Below are 7,978 nucleotides of genomic sequence, written 5' to 3'. Positions count from 1 at the left end.
TCTTATAAAACTCGAGACAAATTGGTGGGGGGAATCATTTTCTAGCCAAACTCCTAAAGATATTTTTTACTGCCTTGTATAAGTTGTATAGTTTTGCTTTCACATTTATCTTTAGTCTTCCCCGAACTGATTGTTGTGAATAGTGTGAGATAGACGTTCAATGTAATATTTTTTCCATAGGAATAAGTGGTGTTCCAGCACCATTTTCTGAAAAGTTCATCCTTTCCTCACAGATCAAGTTTCTGTGTCTGTGGCGGGGGTCTGTTGGTGGTTTCTATTCTGACTCACTCATTGGTCAATATGTCTAACCTTGTGGCAGTGCTATATAATCCTGAGCACTATAACTTTAGAAAATGGTCTTGATATCTCTGGACAAATCCAACTGCCACCTCCAACATCCCCACCCAATTCTTCTTCCTCGGGAGTGTCTTGGCTATTCTTAGCCATTTGCGCTGCCATGCAACTTCTAAAATTAGACCGACAAATTCTAAATCAAACAAAACAAAACGTGTTGGAATTTTTATTGGATTTGTATTGAATTTGTAAATTACAATGTTGAGTCGATCTGTGAACATGGTATAGCTCCATTTATTTAGGATTTTTAAATGTCTTTCAATAAAATTTTATAATTTTCTCCATAAATGTCTCCTTTTGTTAATATTTCATAAGGGCTTTGTACTTTTTGGTGCTATTAGATATGGCATATTTTTATTTACAGTATTTTCTGTTTTTAGCTAAAGTTGATTTTTATATCCAGCAACCTCACCAAACTCTCATTCTGATATCGGTATATTCTTTTGGGTTTTCTACATAGACAATCATAGGTTCCGCATATACAATTTTGTTTCTTCACAGTCATTCCTTTTTTCTAATGCTAGGCATTGTCCAGCAGCCCAGTGAGTGGGGAGGGTGTACAGCAGCGAACAAAACGAAGTCTCTGCTTTCACCAAGCTTATATTCTAGTGGGGGTGGGTTAAAGTAGAAAATGCACAAATTTATGTGACAAGGGGCCTTATGTAAAGAAGTCTAAGTGGGTACTGTTTAAATCGGGTGGTTAGGGAAGCCCTTTCTAATGAGTTGACATTTTAGCAGGACACTTAATGAAGTAGATGAACAAGAGAGGTGACTATGAGGGGAAAGCTTCCAGCAGAGGGCATGGCAAATGCACAGATAAGCAGAAATGTGTTTGAGATGCCGAGGAAGAACTAGGAGGCGGAATGACTGAATTGGAGTGAGGGGAAGAGCGACAGCTGATATGATTGCAGAGATGGCCAGGGGCCAAAAGTGAACAGCTCCCTGAGCTGTAATAGAAATTTCATCTCTGAAGGCGATGGGATGCCATTAGAGTTTTGATGCCATTCGCGTTTCGGAGTAAAGAATTTCCCAAGATGCCACAGGAAACTATCACAGCACACAACATCTAGAGCACGAGTAAAAGTTTCATCAGTAGTCATCAGTAGTCACCAGGATCGCCTCGCAAACACGTCAGTCCTCCCTCAAAACCCTCCAACCGCTTCTCCCACGTCAAGCAAGCGACCGACGGAAGCGCTATCGGAAGTGCGGGGGACGCCGCCAGCGAGCCCCCGACGCCCCGCCCCCTGACGCCTCGCCCCGCGCCGCTCCGCGTGCACGCGCTTCCGGTCCCTTCTAGGCCTCGCGGAGGCCGCCTTCTCGCTGCCCCTCCCGCCCCGCGGTCCTCGAATGCGTCCTGGTTGCCAGGCGCTGGGGAGGCGGCGCCTGTGAAGTTCTTTCCGTGGATTGCTCCTCGGTCCCCTCGCAGACCTTGTCGGGTCCTCGGGTCCCGGGCTCTGACTCCAGGTTCCTTTTAGTCAAGTTCGGGCGGCAGAAGACTGGGCCGCTTAACCTTTTCGGTGCCTGAGAGCCAGCCCTCTGGCCTTCCGATGGAGGCCATGGATCCTTTCTCGAGATTATATTTTGAAAAGAAAAAGGAAAACAAAAACAGGTAACAAAGAAAACCGATTATACTAGGCAACAGTTACCAAACAAAATAATCTGTAATATAGTAATTTTGGCTTCTGGCCAAACAAGTTGGAAGCCACCGCCACTAGGCCATGAGTAGCCACTGCCATTAGGCCACGAGTTCTGAGTGCCAGCCCCACCACCCCTGTGCAGTTAACGTGGGCATCCCCAGAGGTGATCAGAAAGGTACACGCTGATGTAGGGAAGAAGGAGCAGTTTCGCGCTTTCGTTGCCTTTCGAGAACGAGTTTCACCTTTGATAACTGGTGACTACTGATGAAACTTTTACTCGTGCTCTAGATGTTGTGTGCTGTGACTTACGGACACCATACTATAATGCCCTTCCGTTTTCCTAACTAGTCCTAGTTTGTTACATCTGTGTCGTGCTCAGGATTCACGCTCATATTTTAGAGAAATCAACCTGTGATTTGAGAATACCTTCTTCCCTGTTAACCATTGGGATAAAAATTACGAGAATGGGAAAGCAAAAGCGTAGCGCCCGAACAGGGACTTGAACCCTGGACCCTCAGATTAAAAGTCTGATGCTCTACCGACTGAGCTATCCGGGCCCACATGGATCCTGTCTCTGCCACGCCAACTATGATCAATTTAACTCTATACTTGAATGATTTTTAGAAGTTTTATCTGTAATTTCCGTTCAGAGCTGGTCATTCAGAAAATGATTGGTAACACCCTAATAAGCATAGAAACTCAGCCACAACTAGTTTTCTTTAAGATCCAGGTCAATCCCATTACATTAATTATAATGTCTCCCCAAATTCTATCTTTACATATGTATATATTAGATACCGGCTGTAATACATGTAGATAGTGTATATCTATATAGAGTATATAGATACATACTAGACTATATAGAGTTCGTAATAGTCAAGAACTACAGCCCAAGAATGCTGGCCTTCATTTCCTAAGCTTCCCGGAGAAATAGCTCAAATATTCTACATTAGGGCCCCAACAGATCACCTACAAAAGGAAGCCGAACCGACGCTGCGCTTTAGCGGATTAATTGAGATACCTTCCCCGCGACACTTTGGACACCTAAATATGGGTCGAGGGACAGAGGGGACGGTTCGATTTTGTGCCGGGCCTCAGTTGTCTTTTGAGGAAAGAAAAACGAGGTAATCTTCTAAAGGAGAGTCCTACTCTCCTTTTCCTGGTCAGATTTTCAGGTGCTTAGCTCTAACCTTCAGTGTCTAGGTTGAACGCTGACAAGGGTCCGATGGCTGCAAGGCTTCCTCCACTCGGAATACCGATGAATGTTGTCTCATTAATCATTTCGAGGTTTTGCTGAATGATTGAAGGAGAATTTAACTCTAGCATTTCGAAGATCTTAGTATGATTCGCTCAGTGGGGGAAAAGGTCGGATTAAAAGAGTTGGGAAGAATCACAAATACGGTGGCCCCGGGTCAGGGGATGTAGCTCAGTGGTAGAGCGCATGCTTCGCATGTATGAGGCCCCGGGTTCGATCCCCGGCATCTCCAAGTCCCTTTTTCACATACGCAGAGTTCTATGTTTAAAATGTCCAATCGTTATACGTCGTATTCTCCTCTTCATTAACATCCTACGCCTTTCTTTTCGCCACTGCGTATAGACCCGGGTATGTGGAGAGGAAAACATGATTAAGGTATTTGGGTATATCTTCAGGTGAAAAGAATGACATCGGAAACAGAAAAACGCACCCACTGAAGAGGCCGAAGAGGAGCATCCTGGAGAGTTGCTCAGGACCCTTTACAGTAACGGACATCTGTAGTGTCCCGCTGGCCTTTAGGCCAGAAGTGATCTTAGGCTGGGAACACAGATGGGCCCCCGGTGTATTGTCAGCCCCTCGTCGCTGCGTCATTGCACGGAAACTAGGAGCAATGCTGGGGAAAGGAGAAGCGCAGCGGGCGCGGGGCAGCTCGCCTGCGCTCGGGAGCACCACGTGGTTGGCCACGAGGGAGAAGCACGGTCAAAACGGACGTTCTTTCCGCGCCGCGCGAAAGTAGCGTCGGGGCGCGGCCGGTTAGCTCAGTTGGTTAGAGCGTGGTGCTAATAACGCCAAGGTCGCGGGTTCGATCCCCGTACGGGCCAACCGCTGCTTTTATTGCTGCGACAAGGCTGGCCGTGTTTGCCCTGGCGGCTTTTCCTTCGCTCTGGAAAAGCGTCTGGGACTCTCCGACGACACCGCCTGTCGCGCCTGCTCAGGCGCTCTCTCCAGAAGGAGGCCTTATCCCCACTGCGCCCGCGGAGCGCCCACAGCGTTTCCCTGCGTCCGCAGGCGAGGAGCAGGACCCTCGGCAGTTGCTGCGTCCGTCAGGGGAAGTGTCACCGGCCTCGTGGCTGGCTAACACCTGCCTGCGAGTGGTCTGCAGCAGCCACGTCCTGCGGGGCCGAAGCGGGGGCGTGTGAGCCGGCGGGACTGTCCCCGATGCTCCGCGGGCCACCGCTCACGCCCCGGCGCGGTCCTCCTGCCGCGGCTTCTCGGGCGAGGAGCCCGAGCCCTCTGTCGCCGCCCTGTCCCTCTGTTCGGCCGTCTGTGCCGTGACGCCTCTCGGGTCGGCCGCATTTCCCACCGCACGGACATCCCGCGCCCCGCTCCTTGCTCATTCACGACCTCACGGCTTCCTGTCTGCGGTGACGTCTCACCTGCTGACATCGACGGAGAGGTCCGAGCGGGCTTGGGGGACGCGCGGCGGGCCGGGTCAGCCCCGCGCCGACGGCTGCAGGGTTCTCAGGGACTGCGTCACACCGCAGCCTGTGGGACAGAGCGCGGAGGTGTCCGCCAGGATGGGCCAGCGGCCCAACAAGGCGTCGTACGGTCCTCACCGGGCTGGGCTGCGGGAGAACCCGGGCACTTCTGAGAGCCACGGTGACCTGGTTTTCAAAACAGGAACGGAGGAGGGGAGAAGAGAGACGGGGACAGGTTGGGCAGAGGAAAACATCGCTCGCGGCCGCGCACATCGACTGAGACGAAGTGCGGCAGGCAGAGACATTCGCTCAGTGTTTACTAGACTCTGGAAGGCGGCCTGACGCGGCGGCTCGTTGGTCTAGGGGTATGATTCTCGCTTAGGGTGCGAGAGGTCCCGGGTTCAAATCCCGGACGAGCCCACGTTTTGTCGCCGTACCGAAGCTGTTAGGGCTCAGCATTCAACCTCTCGCACAACAGCAGTTGGGACAGCTGCCACTCGATGAAGCTGAACTGCTGTTCCTAACTGTAGCATTGTGCAGGCTGGAGCTGCACTGCATCCCAGGACGGGACTTGGTGACTTCTAGAGACAAGTGCTTTTCGATTTAGGCTCGCATTCAGTTTTCCATCAGCTCCTACGTGACTCTTGTAAAGGCAAATGTTACCGCTTCTTCCTGAAGTTCCGCCCCAGGTTGCGATCCTATGAAACGTATAGGAAGACGATGGTCACATCTCAGTTCAAGGTCATCCATCATTCATTCACCACATCAGAGACATGAATTAAATTTAAAAAAATCAAAACTCTGCACTATAGAGTTGAGGGTGTTGAAAACCTTCGCATAAGTCATTTCCTGTGGGTGGAGCGTCGAGTATTCTTTCCCCCAAGTTCGGGAGAGGGAACCTCTGCTTCCTACTGAGAGGGGGCAGATTCGGTCTCCCCATGGGGCGGACCGTAGCGCACTCATCAAGCAGGTATTTGCTGAGCATCCGTTAAGTCCAATAAGCTTTTGGGTCAGTAGTAAACAAAACATGTAGGAATCACTGGATCCTTTATTTCAGTGGTTGTCAGATATTTTATATGCATATGAAAGGGCAACATTCCCCCCTTTCCTGTGTGTATCGGCCTAGAGAGTGCAGGACAACAGACCAGCAGAAGGAGCCCGGAGAGGAGGGAGAAAACCACAGAGATTTTCTTAAGGGCCCGTCCACATAGGGCGGCAGGAGGGCCGAGAGTTGACAGGAGAGGGACACAGGAGAGGGATGCCTCCATGGGCTGCAGAGAAGGCACAGTGTGTAGCGTCTGGGATCCAGGACCGGGGTCCCCGAGACTGTGCGCGGAGCCACGTTGGCAACCCGGTCCGGAGCGCTGAGAGAGCCAGAGTTGGGGTTACTCATAGCATTCGGAGATTCCGACTCTCGGGTCCCGAAAACATTTTGTCGTCTCCACTACAGGTTGGTGAGAATAGGGGGAAGAGAGAAGGTGTAGCCGAAGTGGGTGGCATGCATGCTAATAATTTCAGAGAATGCTTACATTGAGTTTCATGTCATCTTACCTATAAAATGAAAATAGGCAATCAGATGAAATAAAAAAATCTTTTCAGGCGGTCCAAGAAGACGCTTGACGTTCTCATAGGGTATTTGAGAGGGTGGTGTCTCGACTGCCCGGCTAGCTCAGTCGGTAGAGCATGAGACTCTTAATCTCAGGGTCGTGGGTTCGAGCCCCACGTTGGGCGCATCCTTTTTAACTTACTTTCCCAGACGTTTTCATCAATTTGATTTCTACCTCCTTAGACTCCAAAACAAAGGTCCCTCACCTGTGTGAACGAGGGAGTTTAGATCCGGGTACTCCTGAAGCACCGGTGACGGGGCCAGCTGAGCGGGTTAACGTCATTCCCCCTGGCAGGAACGCGTCTCTCCCGCCTGTTGTTTCGTTTCTTCGGTCTGTGGTCAGATAACCTCAGGCGGATTTCATTAACAAGAGAGGAATAGCCATTTTGAGCTTCAGTCGCCCAAAAAAAGCTTTCATTTGCAAAAGTAACCAGTATTTGAATGACATTACTTTCTATGTTATTTTAGATAATTTTTAAAATATTGTTTTAGCACCCCCTCGACGGTTTTTACTGAGATTAGAACAAGCTAATGTCAATCAGGAAACATTTAGTGTGGTTTTGAAGTTTAACGCTATGCTTATTTTCTCCCTCCTTCTCCTCCCCTTCAGTTAATCACCCCGTTAAAATCGCAGATTAAAGTACTTCACCCTGTCGATATGCGGAGCCATCACAGTAAAGGGAGCTCATTGCTCGCTGCTTATGCCTCTGTAACCGAGGACAGAGTGGCCCAGTCGGCGCTGGAAGTGGCCGGGGATGCTGACACCGGGCTGCACTGACAAAAAGTGGCGTTTATTGTACAGCGCTCCACAGCAGAGCTTGCGGTGGAAAACCCCGCACTCTTCGATGCTTCACAGACAAGGGGTTTTAGAGCAAAAGGCACAAGTCATCCTGAGTAAGGGGCCGGGGTCGTGGGCCGTGTCGGTCAGTTCTTAGGTAAGCTTCAGCCATGCTATTCTTTTCAGCTCCTGGCGGCGTCCCGGCCGGGTGGTTTCCAGCAGAGAGGTCTGTAAGTCAGCTTGGGGGTCGTGCGCCAGTGACAACTCAAGAGCAGGAAGAGAAAGACGGACCTGACGGCGTTCCCGTGCCGCGGTGACTCCTAAGAAGGGCTCATTTGACATCTTATTTAAGCTTAATTCTAACATACCTAGTCTGCTATGATTTGCTGTCTGCCTCACCCTATCATTGTAGTTTCCTTTTGGCGAACCACTGGGTGCTCGCGTTTCCTCTTCGGCCCGGGGCAGTGGACCTTTCAGGTCCGTTCTGAAGGGCTTCTGGATTACAAAGTGGCGATGGCACGGCCGACCTGTCAACAGCACGGACGCAGGCGACGTGGGCAGAGCCGGCACCCGCGGACGGGATCCCTCTCCTGTGCTTCCTTCGATAGCTCAGTTGGTAGAGCGGAGGACTGTAGCGGAAGGTCCCAGGCATCCTTAGGTCGCTGGTTCGAATCCGGCTCGAAGGAACCTGACTTTTGAGTCTTTTTTCAACCCCACCTTAAAAAACGTCCATCTCAGCTCTGTATGTTCTCTCTCGATTGGCATCTATTTAAGACTCTCCGCATCGTGCAGCGAATCCGTTCTTTAATCGTTATTCTCCGTAACCTCGACTGCTACGCGCGACCAGACTTCGGCCCCACGGCGCACACAGAGCCGGCCCCGCAGACAAGTCCGGAGCCCGAACCGGGCGGGGCGGATCCGGCGGCCCGC

The 7,978-nt window shown here is 50.8% G+C and overlaps 6 non-coding genes across 6 annotated transcripts; 5 read left to right on the top strand and 1 right to left on the bottom strand.

Annotated features, from left to right (window-relative positions):
• Positions 1-2,475: 2,475 nt before the first annotated feature.
• TRNAK-UUU lies at positions 2,476-2,548 on the bottom strand. Its single transcript has one exon. It is a non-coding gene; the product is annotated as a tRNA-Lys (tRNA).
• Positions 2,549-3,406: 858 nt separating this feature from the next.
• On the top strand, positions 3,407-3,478 carry TRNAA-CGC. Its single transcript has one exon. It is a non-coding gene; the product is annotated as a tRNA-Ala (tRNA).
• Positions 3,479-3,993: 515 nt separating this feature from the next.
• TRNAI-AAU lies at positions 3,994-4,067 on the top strand. The gene has a single exon. It is a non-coding gene; the product is annotated as a tRNA-Ile (tRNA).
• A 945-nt stretch (positions 4,068-5,012) lies between these two features.
• On the top strand, positions 5,013-5,084 carry TRNAP-AGG. Its single transcript has one exon. It is a non-coding gene; the product is annotated as a tRNA-Pro (tRNA).
• A 1,238-nt stretch (positions 5,085-6,322) lies between these two features.
• TRNAK-CUU lies at positions 6,323-6,395 on the top strand. The gene has a single exon. It is a non-coding gene; the product is annotated as a tRNA-Lys (tRNA).
• Positions 6,396-7,646: 1,251 nt separating this feature from the next.
• On the top strand, positions 7,647-7,734 carry TRNAY-GUA. The gene is given in 2 exon segments: positions 7,647-7,683; positions 7,699-7,734. It is a non-coding gene; the product is annotated as a tRNA-Tyr (tRNA).
• Positions 7,735-7,978: the final 244 nt, after the last annotated feature.

The sequence above is a fragment of the Pteropus alecto genome, unplaced genomic scaffold (genome assembly GCF_000325575.1).
Source record: "Pteropus alecto unplaced genomic scaffold, ASM32557v1 scaffold49, whole genome shotgun sequence".
NCBI classification, from domain to species: Eukaryota; Metazoa; Chordata; class Mammalia; order Chiroptera; family Pteropodidae; genus Pteropus; species Pteropus alecto.
The sequence above is the reverse complement of the archived record's forward strand: the minus strand, read 5'-3'. Positions and strand labels throughout refer to the sequence as shown.